At 42.8% G+C, this 20,108-nt stretch overlaps 1 protein-coding gene across 1 annotated transcript in view; it reads right to left on the bottom strand.

The window, feature by feature from the left end:
• Positions 1 to 20,108, bottom strand: part of LOC308313869 (extracellular calcium-sensing receptor-like) — a gene marked incomplete at its 3' end in the record, with an annotated part of 196,766 nt that overhangs the window by 53,445 nt on the left and 123,213 nt on the right. The window lies entirely within an intron of this gene.

Below are 20,108 nucleotides of genomic sequence, written 5' to 3'. Positions count from 1 at the left end.
AGAAGCCTTTTTTTTATCGACCAAAATGGGTTAAGAGATGTGTAAACTCTAAATTTCAATTTGGCAACTATTCAGTAAAGAAAAAGAAAAAAACAGTTTTTCCCTTTTTTCCTTTAAAATAAATAATCATTTGGGGACCCCCCGAGGGGTCGCGACCCACAGGGTGAGAACCCCTGGCATAGTGACATAGTTCATAAGCTTTAAACTGCAGGTGATAAAAAGTAATTTAATAATCTAAACCAGCCTGAAGGAGGAAGTCAAAGGTCGGTTTCTGCACCCATAACCCTTTATTACTTGCACAAGCAGAGCGCGCAAGTAATACTTTTGCTTGGTCTCTTCAAAGTGACAGCCGTCTTTTTCAACCGTTTTTATGTGTATGCAAATCTGTGCCTGTTTTGCTGGGACCAGATACCACATTACGTCATCACTGAGAGCTAGTCATACATATACACACCATGTACTCTGGTCCCAGCTCTCAGCGATGACGTAATGTGGTATCTGGTCCCAGCAAACCAGGCACAGACTTGCATACACATAAAAACGGTTGAAAAAAACTGGCCGTCACTTTTTGGAACCAAGTAACCACAGTATACTGCTAATCAAATTACAACTACATACTCTGTATGTAGTTGTAATGTGATTTGTAATTTGTAAATCTGTGCCTGGTCTGCTGGGACCAGATTACACAGATGACCATTTTGTCTTACGTCATCACTGAGTGCTAGTCATACATATACACACCATGTACTCTGGTCCCAGCTCTCAACGATGACGTAATGTGGTATCTGGTCCCAGCAAACCAGGCACAGACTTGCATACACATAAAAACGGTTGAAAGAAACTGGCTGTCACTTTTTGGCACCAAGTAACCACAGTATACTGCTAATCAAATTACAACTACATACTCTATATAGTATAATGTATATGTATACGTATGTCTAGTCATTAGTCATTGCTGGGACGGTGCATACGCATCGAAAAGGCTGGGACGGTGCATAGGGCGCAAAGTAACCACAGTATACCGCTAATCAACTTACAAATGACATATACATAGAGGCAGAAACTGAGATTTGACAGTTTGTAGCGGTTTGTAGCGGTCGAAAGTATTTGTGCGCGCTCTGCTTGCGCACTAGTAGGCCAACTAGTGTGCAACAAGCAAGTATGCACTCGGCAGAGTGCAGTTCTAGTCTTATACTGTTGTGCTATTCGTCTGTAGAGTTGACAGACACGCAGACAGACAGACACACACACACACACACACACACACGCAGACAGAGATACAGACACACGCACACGCAGACAGGTATGTATTGTATTGATATTTGTACCACATCGGACAATGTTTTAATGTTATATTGTATTAAGTTATTTTCCACAGAACTAGTGAGGTGGTTGTTAATATTTCATGTACTTTATACGAGCCAATCCACTGTTTTCTACTAGGGAGGGGGGGGGGGGAAGCCATCTTGTCGGCCAATGAGAATCCCGTGACATGTTGGGACATGTTGTGCGTGTGTGTGTGTGTGTGTGTGTGTGTGTGTGAAGGTCTCTGCTCCACCATGAGTGAGTCTGTGGAGAGAGAGGAAGGGGGCGTGGCCTCTAAAAGCAGCCATGAGTACTTTTACTAGATCTATATATATATATATATATATATATATATATATATATATATATATATATATAGTGGACAGTACCTGAGTACATTTACTAGACCTTATGTTGCATTTAATTTAAAAAGAGGACCCAGTTAAGATCTGGTGCTTTACCTCTGGCAGTTGAGGTTGGCAGATCCTGAGGAGCAGTGACTGTGTGCTCTTTGTGACCTGGGAGTTGTAGTTTTGTGTGACCTGGGAGTTGTAGAGGATGAGTTTCATTTTGTTTTCTATTGTCCACTATATACCATGATTTAAGAAACGTTTTATTTGAAAAAAAATCAGGATAAGAACCCAGATCTGTTTTGGATGTCTGAGTGTTTTATGTTAAATTGGTTGTTCAGTAATGAAGTTTTTGTTTTTGGAAATCTTATAGAGAAAGCATGGCAGTTACGTTGGAGAACGATGTATCCATGAGTTAACTGTCTATTTGTGTATATGTATTATTATATAATGTACAATTTTGTGAGTGTCTTGTAAGCCCGTGCGGGCTGGGCATCTTATGATGTAGGACACTTTAATACAAAACAACTCTATCTATCTACTAGACACGGGGAGAAATGTGGGCACAAAATATAAATTATAACCGTTGTCCTAATAAAGTAAATATCCTTCATCATATCTTTCTGTCAGGGTCCATGAGCAGAGTAACAAGAGTGACCAGAGTGACCAGTCCATGGGAATACCGTTTAACTTCAAAGATGGACACCACTCTACTGACCCGAGGTCAGAATGAAAACCCCACACATTATTTAGTTAAACTCTACTGATCAGATATCATGAGGTACAACATATGAGTGTTTATGGTCCTAATAAACTAAATGTTCTTCATCAGGGTCCATGAGCAGACACCCAGCTGGACCTCTATGAAGAGTGACCAGTCCATGGGAATACCGTTTAACTTCAAAGAAGGACACCACTCTACTGACCCGAGGTCAGAATGAAAACACCACACATTATTTAGTTAACACCCCAAACGCCCGGGGGGTATTTGTAACCATTAAATCAGGAAGCCCAGCCATTTGTTTCTTCAGGGCCTATTTCAAGGTGGCTCCGCGCCATTTTGGGAAGTAGCTGAAGTAGCAACATGTAGCCAAAACATCCCCGAGGCGATCGACCACAACGGGAGAGATACATTCTAACGCGACTAGCGATGGGACCGCAGTGGGCAGTCTAACACTGGATCTTGGTCCTAATAAACTAAATATTCTTCATCATGTCTTTCTGTCAGGGTCCATGAGCAGAGTGACCAGAGTGAGCAGAGTGAGCAGAGTGACCAGAGTGACCAGTCCATCAGGGTCCATGAGCAGAGTCCACAACCTCTTCTACCCAACTATAACTCCATGAAGAGTGACTGGTCCATGGATCGTCATATTAACTTTAAGGATGGACACCACTCTACTGATCTGAGGTCAGAATGAAAAACAACACATTATTTAGTTAAATAAGGAGTGCCATGTAAATGGTTCTAGTCCCAATAAAGTAAATATGTTTTCTCCTGTGCCATATGCAGCTGTAACTCCATGAAGAGTGACCGGTCCATGGATCCTCCTCTTAGCTTAAGGGATGGACACCACTCTACTGAGCGCAGGTTAAGACTGTCAAACATTTACAGAATGAAGAATCAGAGTTTTATTTGTCACTAATGTATACATAACAACATAAGTACAAGCAGCGTGTTGGTGGTACTGTGCTATCATCACAATCCTACTATAAATGTGCCACGTCTCTGTGTGTGTGCGTGTGTGTGTGTGTGTGTGTGTGTGTGTGTGTGTGTGTGGTTGTAATGCACGTAACTTGAGAACCGTTCACCCCACCGACTTCAAATTCGACACACGTGTTCCACACCTCCCACAGGGAGTGCAGTGCCCGGTATCGAGTCAGTCGACTCGGTCGGACCCACGCTAACTCCAGAACTACCACAAAAAGGCTCTGGTCAGGCTCTGCCAGTGGGCCTAATGAGGCCAACTACGTTCACCTGTGCAATTTCCAGCCAGTCTTCACACACACACACACACACACACACACACACACACACACACACACACACACACACACACACACACACACACACACAGGCACATACACAGATCTCCATGTAACTAATTGTAAAATGACTTATACTGGATATATATTGGTATATTTAGTCTTAGTTTTAGTCACCATAGCTTAGTTTTCCTTTAGTTTCCATTTAGTTTTCATCAGTGAAAAAAGGTAGTCAACGAACATTTTTTGTCTTAGTCGACGAAATTAACACTGGTGGAGACGACGCTGGTGTGCCTGCAGAGTACCTGACTGACTGAAACTCTTGTCACAATGTTTGCAGTGGTAAGGTTTTTCTCCAGTGTGGATATGCAGGTGTGTCCGTAAACAACATATGTCAATGAAACTCTTGTCGCAATGTTTGCAGTGGTAAGGTTTTTCTCCAGTGTGGATACGCAGGTGTGTCCGTAAACAATATGAATGAAACTCTTGTAACACTGTTTACAGCAATAAGGTCTTTCTCCGCTGTGTAGACACTGGTGTCTTGTCAGCGTAGCATCTGGGAGAAGCTCTTGTCACATTGTTCAAAATGGAAAGGTTTTTCAGAATCAAAGGTTTTATATATATGGTCGTGATTCACAAGGATCTTAGATGGTTGGATTCTATAGGCTTAAACTAATTTATATCAATATTTCTTTTGTAAATCTCTAAGGGGAAAAATGGTAGATTTTTCAGTGGGTCCAGAAAACTAAGCCCACTGTCCATCCATAGGGTTGAAGCGGTTCATTTTGAAGTGCTTCTGGACAAGACTTGTTTCAGCGTTATTTGGCATGACCCTCTACACCATAATACTGCAACGTTTCATGAACACTTGACTGAGTACCTTTACTTTTAGTGCTTCAAGTACATTTTGATGCCAATACGGTTGTACTTTTACTCGAGCACACTTTGAATACGGGACTTCTACCTGTAGCGGAGTACGTTTACATTGCAGTATTTATACTTTTACTTAACCCATTTAGACCTGACTGACACTAGATTCTACAAATGCCTTCTAAATTGTTAAAGTTTTCAGAAACATGTGTTTCTATGTCAGTGGTTCTCAAACCTTTTTCATGTCAAGAACCCCCAGAATTATCTGTATTTGGCCGCGGGCCTAACCCGACGCTGCCAGATCCAAGAAGCTTGCTACACAAATTTGTTTCACAGCTCATTGGGATCCGGGATCTCGGAAGCAAATTCGATGACGGGGCTGTTCCTTTTTTTCCAAGATACTTGGTAGATGATTGGATGGGACCGTCTGTCTATCACCGTGTGGGCGTGCAAACACAACCAATCATATCGACGTGTCTATATATAGCTTCACATCCGGTTTCGCACATATCCCGCCCCTTAGCTCACGCTGATTGTTTCGGTGTGGAGCGGTTCGGTGTTAGCTCAACTCCCTGAGAGATCCCAGATGGTTGCTGTGTTGGGGAACATATGGTTACCCAATACCGCCCACATCTGGCAGCGTCAGGTTACCGCGGGCCCCCATCTGGAAATATGTCGTTCCATTTTCGGAACTCGGGCTCGTTCCTGCAGCATCGCAGGCATTAATGACGTTAAACCACCCCCTCTTGTGTAATATTGCTTCATTATTTAATCGGTTTTCACCAGCAAAGAAATTAAATGAATGGGTGTAAAAAATCATCATAGAGTTCAATATTTATCAAAGGTTTCTAGTACTTCTAGCCTAGAACAAAAGCAGATATGTCAAATCTAAGTAAAATTAAACTTACATTTAATTTGTGCACTCATCTCATTCAGTTGATTGAATACTTTATTATCAGGCTTTGGGCCAAGCCCCTATAGGGCCCTATAGGCTTGTTTCCATTGTGGTTCCTCTGTAAAATATCGGAATCAGCCAGAATCGGTATTGGCAGATATGACCCTGCAAATAATAAGAGGTGGGCTAACGGTCATAATTTCATAATCGCGCCACCCCTACGATAAAGTAGTGGTACCGGCAGTGTTGTTTTTGTCGACTAAAACTAAGACAATTTTTTTTTATTCGCGACCTTATTCTTCCGGTCATGACCCACAGCTTCCCAAAAACGTACAAAAGGTTAACCCATGTTGACCTGGTTAACCCGTTGACCTGGGAACCATTCTACAAAATGTTTTCTAAATCCTGACAGTAATCTGAAAAACCCTATGTTTCAAACATTTTCACGTCAAGGACCCCCAAGATTATATGTAATTGGCCGCCGACCCCCATCTGAAAATATGTAGTTGCAGGGACACCCCCCCCCCCCCCCCAGAAGCAAAGATTTGAGTTAAAAACATTCACTCTGAAAGAATACATATTCAAAGATTTGCGCCACATTTTCACGATTAAAAACAAAATAGCAGACCTACAAGCTCGTAGCGCGGCACTTGGTGCTGCGCTATGAGCTTGCAGATCTGCTATTCTTTTATGGCTAAAGTATAATATAATGCTTAAAACACCAAACGGGGTTCCCGCCCCAAGATGGGTTAATGTCTGAAACATTCAACGGTATAATTAAACAGTTACAATAGAGAAATAATCTACCGAAGACAACAACTTTTTGTGACATGTGTATATAGGTTTTACATACAAAAGATACTTAAGAAACTAAATTGTGGTGGTCATGTTGATAGTGTCAGATTATGTGATTCCACGACTTTAGTATCTACCACTTGTCATTGTCATCCTGGAATAGAATGAATATATAAACTTTATTACAGGCTCGTGGCCCACAAGGCAAGACAGTACATCACATAATAGAATACAACAAAAAAATAAAAATAATACAGTACATTTACCCATCCCCACAGGTTACTACTCTAGGCGAGGCACTCATGCCAGTGTCCTCCGATGGTAGAAGTGTACCTTACAGAACTACGGCCTGGGTCTGTCATCTGTCCAATGAGTCCATTCAGTGAGCGATCGAGCCTGCTCATGAATATCAGGTTCCTCAACAGAGCCATGAACGTAGTGAGTCCCAATGAACAGAAAAGCCCACTGGCTCCTGGGTTTTTTCAACAGGATACGAAGACAGTCATTATAGGCTACTTGCAGTTTGCGTATACTCTCCTTCTTGTACTTCACCCACAGTGGAGCTGTGTAGAGAGGGGTGCAATAAGCTCTAAAGAGGTTTACCTTAACATCCGTAGTACAATGGTGAAATTTACGGACCAACATGTTGGCTTGTACATATAGCATTCTCCTCTGTCTAAACATGTCCTTGTCATCCTCTAAGCCGGTATCTGTTATGACATGCCCAAGATATTTTGTAATCTTGGACACACCAGACAGATGAAAGGCAGGAAACTTAAGTTCCAGATCTTCTTTAGTTCTACATACGAGTATCATGCTCTTCTTGGCATTATACTGAATATCAAAGTCAATAGAGCACCGAAGTCTGACGTCACTTTCAGTAGAGGGCGTCAGTCCCCAGGTTCATGTATTTGTTTAGTTGCATTGAAATCCCCATTGAGGCGATTTTAGATCGCCTCATATAACAACTGTGTTTGAAAAATAAACATGTCACCCCGGCCGCTTCACTCATATGAATATGAAGAATCAACTGACTGAGAGAAAACGCTAATGTTACTGCTGCTGAATTAGTTAGATTTTCGCTAGAAGCAGACTGTATCATATATGAGTGACTGACTGTTGCAAACGAAACAGAGACACCTCCCTAACAATAACGCTGAGACAGCTTGTTTATTTTTGGACCACAACGCTTATAGTAGACGATAATAAGATCACCCCATGTTATTCTCCATAGAGAAATTACTTCCGCGAACCAGGGGAATCGTCGGGATGAGCGAGTTACGTCAGGATTTCGGTGCTCTATACCGTAATTTGTGCAAATATTGAGTAGCTGTTGGAACCCACTGCTACTAGGGGAAAGTATGGCAAGGTCATCCGCGTACATAGAATGATTAGTTAGACTATCACCCATCATACAACCTGTTCTGCACCCCCCCAGCTGCATTGACAGGCCGTCCATATATAAATTGAAGAGGATAAAAGAGGATAAAATCCCCCCCTGCCGGACACCATTACCCACCCTGAAAGGGGTGGATAATGTGCTCCCCCATTTTACCTGCATTTTCTGGTTAGCATACCAGTAGACAAGAATGCGTAGTAAACAGTTTGGCACACCCCTAAGCTTGAGCTTATTAAAAAGCTTGTAGTGATGGATTCGGTCAAAAGCTCCCGACGCATCAATAAAACCAACCAGCATAGTAGAGCCCTGCCTTCTATAGGTCTCCACTTCTTCTTTCAGAGCATAAATATATAAGTCTGTACTATGTTTGGGCTTGAAGCCAAACTGATTGTCAGTGGTGGAATATATATATACTTAATCTATCAAGGATTCGTTTTTCTAGTACTTTGGACACAATACTGGCGAGAGCTATGGGTCTGTAGTAGGGATGTCAGGGGTTAACCGGCTAACCGGTTAGCCGACCGTTAAGAAACATCCGGATATTTTTTATCAGCTTTAACGGTTAATTTGCATAATACTAAATGCGTGTTCTGATCTTAAATCCCTTTATTTTAAATCGTTTTTAGTAATAGTACAACATAAACATTACAGAGACTGTAGTTGTCACTGTACAATACTTTAAAACAGTTGTCATGTTGCACACATGCCTAAAATTGCTATTTGCGCCGCCCAGCTTGTCACACTACAGGCTGCATGAACAGCGCTCGGGCTCTGTTTTTTGCCCTCAATGTCCCACAGTTCTCTGTTGTACTTCAATGGCTAGTTGGCTACAAGCCTACAACGGTAGCTTTGCGGTAGTCAAAATGTAAGCGAGTGACAGGCTGACAGCAAGACGAGATGCAGAGACCTACATTATTAAATCCATTATTGGCCACATTTGGACTGGAGGGAGAACGTTTACAGCCGCTGCCGCTTCCTCCTCCTCCTCCTCCTATCAGTCCCCACACTGGCACGGCTAACAAGTTAGCCATGTGCTATCGATGTTTGAGGGTTTTCTCGTCAGCGAAAAGTCAACAAACAGAACACGGTGACATTCATGCTGATCTTCCTTAATAATAAAAAAAGGCTTAGCCCATGCGTCGAGTGGCTTTATATGTAGGTATAGGTTGCTCTGATCTGGACTGGATTTATTTATGTTTTGGACTAGAACCGGCGGACCTCTGAGTCTGAACTGTAGACACGCAGATGCATGCATCATGCAGATGCGATGCGTTGTTTATTGACAACAATTTATTTATATTGTTAAATGTTGCTTTTTTGTTTGTCTTTTAAAAAGGAGCATAAATAAATGTATACCATTCGTCTACCAACTTTAATTATGTAGCCTATACATGCATATTACATTTGGGGTAGCCTATTAAAAAGAAAAAAAAACTATCCGTTAATGACCCGGTTAATCCTATCGGCTAACCGGCTGGGAAACTATCCGTTACTGACATCCCTAGTCTGTAGTTATCTATACTTCCTACTTTCCCAGCTTTGTCTTTTAGTATGGGAACCAGAACGACAGACAGCATGGAGTCTGGTAAAGTGCCATGAGTCAACATCCCAGAGAAGCAGAGAGACAACAACACTGCCAGTCTGATCTGAATGATCATTCGATTGTATGTTATATCATGTGTCAACTCAAATGGGAAAATGTGAATTTATTACTATTACAACTAACCACTTCTTCCCTGTACGATTCCTCCTCATTATCCTCAGATGTGCATTTTGACCCAATCATTTGCCACTAACAGGACCTAAGGGTCCCCGCCCCCTGTATGAGTCCTCATTCATCTATGGGCTTTCCCCCTGTATGAGTCTTCATGTGTGATTTTAGACCACCACTATGAGCAAAGCCTTTACCACACACGTTACAAGTAAAGGGTTTTTCCCCTGTATGAGTCCGCATGTGTGATTTTAGACTACCACTCTGAATAAAGCCTTTACCACAAACTGTACAAGTGAAGGGCTTTTCCCCTGTATGAGTCATCATGTGTGATTTTAGTTCACGACTGTGTGCAAAGCCTTTACCACAGATGTTACAAGTAAAGGGCTTTTCCCCTGTATGAGTCATCATGTGTGATTTTAGACTACCACTCTGAATAAAGCCTTTACCACAAACTGTACAAGTGAAGGGCTTTTCCCCTGTATGAGTCCTCATGTGTGATTTTAGTTCACCACTCTGAATAAAGCCTTTACCACAAACTGTACAAGTGAAGGGCTTTTCCCCTGTATGAGTCATCATGTGTGATTTTAGACCACCACTATGAGCAAAGCCTTTAACACACAAGTTACAAGTAAAGGGCTTTTCCCCTGTATGAGTCCTCATGTGTGTTTTTAGACGACCACTTTGAGCAAAGCCTTTACCACACACGTTACAAGTAAAGGGCTTTTCCCCTGTATGAGTCCTCATGTGTAATTTTTTATATTTTTGTGTAAATCCTTTACCACACATGTTACAAGTAAAGGACTTAGTAAAGGACTTTTCCCCTGTATGAGTCCTCATGTGTGATTTTAGATTAACACGGTGAGCAAAGCGTTTACCACACATGTTACAAGTAAAGGGCTTTTCCCCTGTATGAATCCTTGTGTGCATCGTCAGATTATACTTCCGATTAAAACATTTGCCACAGTCTGTACAACTAAAGCGTTTCTTCCCTGTGTGACTCCTCATGGAGTGAGTTTGTTTTGACAATTTCAGGTCCTTGGACAGCTTGCTGCTCAAAGACAATCTTTGCTCTTCCACATTTGTCTTGTGTGATTTCAGTGTGTTTAAAGTTGACTGACCTTCACTGGGCTCCTGCCCCTCATCACTGTCTTCAGTGTCAGATTCTGAACAGTGTGAAGAGAGGAGCTGGTCATCACCAGTTGGTTGTGATTTTCCACAGTCCTCTACATCAGCTTGTGTTTTCATGTGTTGAGTTGAGGTGCCGGCTACAGGCTCTGTCTTTCCGTTTTCATTATCATGAACATCTTCACTTTTCAATGCTTGTAATGTCAATGTTGACCCATCAGCCTCCATTGGTCCTTGAAGTAGCTCCTCTTGTTCTTCTTTAATCTGTGGTGGTTGTGGTTCCTCCTGGACCAGACTGGAGCTCCTCTCCTCTTTACACACAGGGAGGTGCGGGACGACTAGAAAAAAGACACAAAGAGAGAAAAAACATTTCATGTTTGAACTTTGCATTTTTCCAACGTAGTGTTTCCTGTTTCATAGCTTTGGTAGTGTTGGAGGAATCCATTTCGAAATCAAAGGGTTGACATTTCATTTTTGAGCCTCTTGTCCTTTGGACATGAACATTGTCCAAGTAAAAAATCATGTACATGTCTTTCATATTTTGTTTGTATTGTATTGAAAACAATGTTGCATTTGAATAGTTACTAGAGCGGACATAGAGGCATTTGAATAGTTACAAATACGTATTAAGTGTTCAACAGAAGGTTATGACCAGGCCTGAACGCAATACGCGGCCGAAGTGTTCCGATGAAAACTCAGCGGAATTACAGCGGAATTTGAACACGTTCATCTTGTAGTTTACTTTACCGGCCAGCGTGATTTATTTGGGTTAAGCTGCAGTGGACGCACCCTGCCCCTCCCCGCATTGCTGACTAATATGTTGTGAGCTGGTCTGGACCGACTGGATGATACTATTATATAACTTTATCAAAAGATGTCGAAAGATTTATTTGCAGAGGAGCTGACTGGTACTTGACTTAATTGGACGGGGGGTGTTGTTTGCCAACACTCATGGATTACCGCCGTTGTCGAGCCTCTGAACTTGAAGCATAAAAACAGGAAGGCGAGTGGTTTGGGTAAGTAGCATTTAGGCTACTATTGTATTTACTAGCTGGTTTAGGTTAACATCATGAAGTAAAGAATAAATAAAAATGTGCCAGCTGCGTCATCGATCGCTCCAAGAGCTGAGCACCGCGACTGTGCAAGAGGAAGCGAAAGAGAGAGTGTGTCTGTTTGGAGAGAGCGTGCGTGCGAGCGAGATAAAGTGAAAATGTGTGAGTGTGTGTGTGTGTGCGTGCATGCGAGTGGTACTTTATTTAGCTTGTTTAGAGTTATTTTTGCTCCAAACACATTGATTATAGTCCTGGATAACTGTCTAAAACCTAAAAAATAAAAAAACACCCCACAGAATGCCGCAGATTTTCCTCCGGAATCACAGCAGAAAAACAGAAACAAACCCTGCAGATTCCGTTTGGCCTTATAGTTATGACAAAAGAACACTACAAAAATGAAGAAAACTGAAAACAATAATTGACACAAACACTCAAACAGGTTTAAGTTTCAACAAAGATGATCCAATACTCAAGGTCTTAAAATTACACTATGTTTAGTTGATGATTTGCATGAATGCAATAATGTCAAACACGGGTTTAAGATTACAATTTCTCAAAAAATACAATTTGTATTAGGACTCCCACCAGTGGGTTCTGGGACCCACTGCAGACCTAACAACAACCTTCCGTTTCCTAGACGGGCTCTCTAGTCTCTACCCATTCAGCTGTCCCTCTCTAAAGGCCACTAGAAAAACTATAATAATAAACATGTGAGTGAATAGCGAGCATGACAACAGCCCCCTTCATTGTATTTTTCGCACATATTACAAATAAAAAAATTAACGCGTATTCAGTACTTATTGTAGTTAAGGTGATTTATTGACAAATAAACAAGGTCCAAGAATGTACTGAAAATGTTGATTAATGAAAACGTACTCTGTTGGTATAAACGATCAAAAGATAAACGATTAAACAGTCAACAGAAAATATTGAGCCTAGAGCTCACCCCCATTCTCTCACTGAATGCCACTGCCCAGACACAGCTGACATAAAATGCAAAATGATTAGCAGACACACAGCAGGAGCTCATCAATCAGGTAAGGGCTGTGGCACATTGAAAACCCAAGCGTGGGAAAAAAATAAACAAATAGAATAAACAACAAACTAAATGTATATTTTGGCTCCTACAAATATAAAATATCTAAATACTGAATGGAGCATATTAAAAACTGTCCAGTTCACAAAAGCCTGAGTAGACGATGACATTACCCACAGTTATTTTGAAAGTGAAATATCCCTTTATGCAAGTAGGTAAATAAAACAGCACATACCTATAAGGTACAACTTTACTACAGGTTGCATCTTCGCATCAAACTGTCCACGTCTCTGGTCCACCTCTGGTTGTTCCTCTGACAACGTTGAATGTCTTTTGGAGGCAATCTCTCTAGATAAGGTAGACCTCTCCCTGTGGTGCTCTGTGGAAATCACCAGTAGAAAGAACTTTTTACTGGTGGGTTTACTGTTTACTGAACAACCAGGAGTAGTCTGGTGACCACCGGAGAGACGGGTGACAGTTGTCACAACCACCGTTGTCCAGGTGGAGCCTGCAGCACCACCGTTGCCCAGGTGGAGCCTGCAGCACCACCGTTGTCCAGGTGGAGCCTGCAGCACCACCGTTGCCCAGGTGGAGCCTGCAGCACCACCGTTGCCCAGGTGGAGCCTGCAGCACCACCGTTGCCCAGGTGGAGCCTGCAGCACCATTGTGGCTCAAGAATCCACCACTCCTGAATGAAGTGTCTGTTGCTGATCGATGACCATTTATGCCAAAAATCTTAATTGCTATACATGATTATGGGTTCAAACCTGTTGGGCTATACTTTCGTAGCGGCACGAGCACCAGCATGCTGTGTGTCTGTCTGTCTTTTGGGGGAACATGAGTTACCAAACTATATATTTATCGTTAGTTGCTGAATGACCCTTTATTCTCGTTAGAATGAAAGAACGAAAATACATCACATACCTTAAATCCTCTTTTAGGAACCCGGGATATTATTTGTCTCAACCGATCCCGGGCTTTTATTGGAAGGAGGCAGCTATAAGAAGGAGGAATTTTATTTCTAATTTTCAAACTGATGATAATGAACAAATCACATTTTGGGTCAGTTAGAACACAGTAAAATGTATTGGGCTCATAGCCTATTGAAACAAAGTCCTTGTGAAATATTGAACAGTGCAGTTGCAGGTGCTCAATGGTCATTTTAACTGTTTTTCCATTATTGGCATATTGCCTATGGTAAATACCATAATAACATCAACACATCAATTTAACTTGAATAACCAATGTCCTTTGAAGCTATATGATTCCCTGCTATGTCATTTGAAGCTATATGATTACCTGCTTTCATATGACATGAAACAAAGAAAAATACAATGGCAGTCCCTCAGTCAAATCTGGTCACATTCAATATACCGGTATATAACTTCAACTGAGATAGACTACCACAGTACTGTGGTAAAGGCCTACAGTTAGGCTACTGACAAGTTCAGATGCAAATAATAACATAAAAATAAAATGTATGATAGGCTATTTCATATATCAAATCAGAACAGTGCAATACTGCAGTGCTTCAACGGGAGGGAGAGAGAGAGAGACGTGTTAGAGAGAGTGTCTCTCTCTAACGCGCGCGCGAGAGAGAGAGAGAGAGAGACGCGTTAGAGAGAGCGTCTCTCTCTAACGCGCACGAGAGAGAGAGAGAGAGAGAGAACGTCTGAGAGAGAGAGACTTGTTGCTAACGGTGTCCCGTTAGCAACAAGCTAACAGCATACCGGTGGTAGGCTACGTTCTTTCCATAAAATGAGAGATCCAAAAGGCGCATGGGGCTGCGCCAGGCTGCAAAACCCCCCATGCGCTCATCGATCTGCCGTTTAACCAACGTTCGTTGCATGAAGGGCAGATCTGTGGGGGCTCTCTCCCGAAGTTATTAACTTTGTTGTATTGTGTGCGAGCCGAGCACCGCGGCCACGGCATCTGGACAGTGGACGCTGACGTGACAGGCAGGCACACCCAGCCAGAGCAGCGAAAGTAACAGATACGGCACTTGAAAAAAAAAACAACACAAAAAACCCCGGCTCATAAAAGGAGGCCGGAATTTATTTACTTAATTCAACGCCATCACCGGTGATTAATAGGGGCTCGGTAATTAATAGAAAGGAGGAGTTTATTGGAGGATTTACGGTAGCTGCACCTGGTATCCTCAGTGATGTATCCCAAGGTCATTGGGGTGCAGGGTCTCGCGAACATATCATACCCCTCACTCGGGTGACCCAGCCGAGTAAGTCCCGACTCACGTCCCAGTAGCTACCCTCGATCTAGACTGGAACTCAGCTATGCTTTCTATGGCATAGGCAGCTCCCGGCAGTATCCGCCGGGAGAAACTAGACCGCAGGACATGAGACTAATTAATTAGAGCGACAGACAGGAGAGTGTGTGTGTGTGTGTGTACGTCGATTTAACAAAGGTGCAGACGATCATAAATCAGCAGAGAGAGACCGACGCTTGCGCTACTGTATGCCGAATTGAAGTGGACTCTGCCCCAGACTTTCTTTTCTCCCTGGAAATAAAAATGTCTGGGTTTCCGAGGCTACCCTCGATCAGACCCACTAGGGAAAGACCAGGTGGAGGGACTAGGCTCTGTGGGTTGACTCCAGTCCGGGCCCCTCCTACGTCTCACCAGGTCCACTCCTGCTCTCACCACGAGTACAGCCAGGACCTGTGCTTTGGACCAGACTCCCAGCACCAGACACTTCATTCAGGAGTAGTGGATTCTGAGTAGGGATGTTGAAAAAAGTTGAAAATCGACTCGATTTTCGACTAGTGCTCACGGCGACTCAAAATGGACGAGTCGAAAAATCTTCTTTTTTTAATAATATTATTATTATTTTGTAATGGCTTTTTCAAAAACGTTATAAAGTAACTGTTTTCAAAATGGGAGCGGGAACTGGAGGCCTTACAGGCTATGGGTGTGTGTGTCTGAACATGTCTGTGCTGCGCGGGTCTGTGCTACTCTAGTGCATGTCTTCTCAGAGTCCTCTCATGTGCGCACTGCGCATCTGCGTTTACTTCCTGCTTGCCCACAGCAAAGTAAATAAATACCGCGCCGCGTGAAATATGGCAGCTGCAGTTAGGAGTGTTGTGTGGGACTTTTTTGTGAAGATTGATGACAACAAACGTGTGCAAAAGTATGCATATCACTCATCTACATCGGCGATGTCAACTCACATGCTCAGCAAACATCCACAGCCAAAGAAAGCCCCAACGCCACATGGACAACTTTACAGTGCAGCCTCGCCACTGTGACCCTCAGCGGGCTGAAAGGCTCACACAGTTGACAGCAAAGATGATAGCTGAAGATACCGTGCCAGTTAGCTTTGTCGAGGGTAAAGGCTTCCGTGCCCCGATGGCATTCGCAGAACCAGAATATACCGTGCCCTGTCGCTCAACAATGACAACCCGATTGGAGGGATCCTATCATCAGGTGGCCGCCTCACTCCGTGAGATTTTGACCAAAGCCACGAACGTCTCTCTCTTACCACTGACGCATGGACAGGTTTGACTACAGAGTCCTATGTGACAATTACCGCTCACTATTTTGAAGACTGATATTGTGTTGGCACACACTCGTTACCTGGATTGGGAGTCGCATCGGTGCTTTGCACACACACTCCAATTGGCCATCAATGACGGCTTCAAATTGGCTCTAGTGCTGTTGGGGGCTGCAGCTCGTCTCGTATTCCATTTTAATCACAGCACCGTGGCGACGACTGCGCTCAAGGCCAGGCAGCAGCCGAGGGACATGACCACCGTCTCATCCAACACTGCAAGACTAGATGGAATTCCATCTATGACATGTTCGAGCGGTTACTGGAGCAGAGATGGGCCGTGTCCTCGGCACTGTCGGACCGTGACGTCACTTCACTCTCCGATGCGCGCACCCTGGAGCCTACTGATGCAAACTGGAACCTTATCGAGGAGTTGTTGCCCGTTCTACGTGCCCTAAAGATAGCCATCTCAACCAATATCCAATCACAGCCACTCTGCTCTCCAGGTAAAAATGTGAAATGTGAAATTAAAATACTAAATAAATAGCATTATTTTGTATAAGCCTATTACGTATCCATGCTGTGCCATTGCAATTTGCAAACTGTTAATATTAATATTAATAAAGTATAATTTAATCAATCAGGGATCTGCAACTGCAAGCTGACGAAGGTGCGGGAATTCAAAACCAAGGTGGCAGAGTCTCTCCGCTCTCGCATGGATCTCGACAGGCCAGACAAGGTCCAGTCGGTGTCTAAGAAAGCGGCTATGATCGGTTCTTTTTTGGATCCACGTCACAAACATCTGAAGTACACCACCGAGGAGATGAGAGCAGCTGTTCATGAAAATGTCACTGCTCTCTTGTCAAAGCTCCCGGACTTACCATACCATCTTTATTTATATAGCACATTTTAAAACAACAACGTTGTACCAAAGTGCTTTACAGTAAAACATTAAAAAAACACAACTTCATTTAAAAACCACAAAAACAACCACGAACAACATGCACAGTGTCACATTAAACATCGAAACATCTCATACTGTGCTTGGAAAAGCCAAGGAATAAAGGTAAGTCTTGAGGCGTGACTTAAACACCTGGAGGGTGGGGGCTTGTCTTGTGTGCAGAGGCAGCTCATTCCAGAGCTTGGGAGCTGCCACTGCAAAAGCTCGGTAACCTCTGAGCTTCAGCCTGGTTTTAGGCACCACCAGGAGAAGCTGGTCAGAGGACCTGAGCGTCCGTGTCGGAGCATAGGGTTTCAGCAGCTCAGATAAATAACTGGGTGCCAAACCATTTAGACACTTAAAGACAAAGAGCAATACTTTAAAGTCAATCCTGTATCGCACAGGAAGCCAGTGGAGGGGAGGCTAGTACAGGGCTGATGTGGTCTCGCTTACGTGTGCCTGTAAGTAACCTAGGACTTGGATGCTGCTGGGCCAGCTACTACTGTTGAGGGGGAGCCGGACGAAGATGTGGCGGAGTTGGTCGCTGCTGCACCCACCGAAAAAAAGAGCAAAACATGTGGACGCAATGATTGACTTCGGGGAAGATTATTTCGCTGCGGATGCCGCTTTGTCTGTTCAGGTCGAAATGGAGCGTTACCTGCGGTAAGACACCATCTCTCCCGCACAAGACCCCGGGTCTGTGGTGGGAACTACACGAGAACAGGTATAAGAAACTGTCACGTTTAGCAAGAGGTTACCTGTGCGTTCCCGCAACATCTGTGCCGGCAGAGAGAGTTTTCTCTGCTGCGGGATTGATATTAAATAGGCTTCGCACTCGCCTTACCCCTGAGCACGTGGACATGCTTGTGTTTTTGAACAAGAACAAGTCAGTGGTTTAAGCTAGTCTAAACTCTAAAATGTTAAGCTGCTATTTGTTAATCTCCAGGCCATATACTGTATAGTACATTATATGTTCATTTAAATTGTTAACGTAAACGAGTGTTGGCCTCACAGCGCGGCCTTGGGGATGAATCATTTCATTAAAAAAAAGGATTAACTAGTGATAACTAGTGATAACTAGGAGCAGTAACCAGGCAGGCTGCATGCTACTAGATTGGTTGAGACGGTTGTGAGTTTGTTGATCTGCTATTTTGAAACACATTTGAAGGAGATGAAGAAAAACAAAGACCAAAAAAATCTTAAAATTCACAAATAAACCTGAGATGAGGTATAGATCTACATATTCATACATTAATGAGGTATAAATCTACATATTCATACATTAATGAGGTATGAATCTACATATTCATACATTAACCTGAGATGAGGTATAGATCTACATAATTTCATACATCAATGAGTGTACGGATATAATTAAACTTTGCTGTTTCATAACTTTGTTTAACTATTGATTCAACCCTCCGTAAAGGAGTTAACGATGGGTAATTCGTGAGTTAAACACACACCGCTATATTACTCAAACACACACTTAATCTAAGTTGCAATAAAGGCTCGCAAACAATCACTTATTTTCCGGCCATTTTATTACTACAATCTCATAACACACTCATACACGTACAAACACACTTCTACTAAACTTGTGTACAGTAAAAGCCTTATTTGCCTTGTCTGGCCCGTGTTTAGATATAGTTCAATAGCTTCCACAACTAATTGTTCTTATCATTATCACAAGATTCAGAGGTCGCGACATTAGGCGCGTTAGTGGCATTAGCAGGTAATAAACTGAAACACAAAGAAACAAAACATATACTATTAATTCACAGATCTAGCGACTGCACAAGCGTATCATTATCACAGAGTATTTAACCGTACTTATTAACACATTATAAAGACTTACGCAAACGCCATGTCTCCTGCTCATTACATTGTCTTTAGAATGAACTGGAAAAGTCACGCTCCTGCTAGTATACCCTGTTAAAAGCACGCCTCTTGATATCTGATACCTCCTATACCATTGTCATCAATTATTGACTTCACTGTGTCCCACTAGTATACGCACCGCATTCCTCTAGTAGTAGCATAAACACATTTTACCTCCCAATTAACTGTATTAATATCTACATCCCTGAGATACTGTAATTGGTTGATAAGAGGATTTCTGTTCTTATATAACACAGAGTATTTTCTGTAGAGGCAGTGAACTTCCTTAGTAGCACTAACATCTAACATATACAACACAACATGAAGTTACAAATATAAGCTGGGTCGGCACTTAATACTATAATGAGCCCACCACCCGGAATAAACGCGACAATGAGGTATATATCTCCATATTCATACGTTAACCTGAGATGAGGTAGAAATCTACATATTCATACATTAATGAGGTATGAATCTACATATTCATACATTAACCTGAGATCAGGTAGAAATCTTCATATTCATACATTAATGAGGTATACATCTACATATTCGTACATTAATGAGGTATAAATCTACATATTCATGAACCTGAGATCAGACATAAAGTAGCAGCAGGTGTATGCTGTGCATTCTATCAGTTAAAACTCTTTCACTGCCACCTGTTCTCTCCTTGCCAAGGTCTTTGTTTTAAAGGTGAAAATTACCCCGGGTCGTCACCAGGAAGTCAGCAAACGGCTAATGGATCCTCCCGTGATGTTTTTGGTTGTTTCTTTTGGTTACCTGAGGCATTGTAACGCTGTCCAATGAGACGTGGGTAAAGCCTGAGGCATTGTAACGCTGTCCAATGAGACGTGGGTAAAGCCTGAGACATTGTAACGCTGTCCAATGAGACGTGGGTAAAGCCAGAGGCATTGTAACGCTGTCCAATGAGACGTGGGTAAAGCCAGAGGCATTGTAACGCTGTCCAATGAGACGTGGGTAAAGCCAGAGGCATTGTAACGCTGTCCAATGAGACGTGGGTAAAGCCCGAGGCATTGTAACGCTGTCCAATGAGACGTGGGTAAAGCCTGAGACATTGTAACGCTGTCCAATGAGACGTGGGTAACGCTTCCATTCTAAATGTCCCGTCGGCCGACTTGGGAACGATGCAAGTTGGGAACCTTGCATGGACACTGACTAGAAGTCAGTGGGGCGAAGAGTTCTCCAGTTACGTGGATGTGCGTACACACACGTGCACACACACAGACGTAGACGTGC

Source organism: Protomyctophum bolini (assembly GCF_963924005.1).
Source record: "Protomyctophum bolini genome assembly, chromosome: 4".
NCBI classification, from domain to species: Eukaryota; Metazoa; Chordata; class Actinopteri; order Myctophiformes; family Myctophidae; genus Protomyctophum; species Protomyctophum bolini.
The sequence above is the reverse complement of the archived record's forward strand: the minus strand, read 5'-3'. Positions and strand labels throughout refer to the sequence as shown.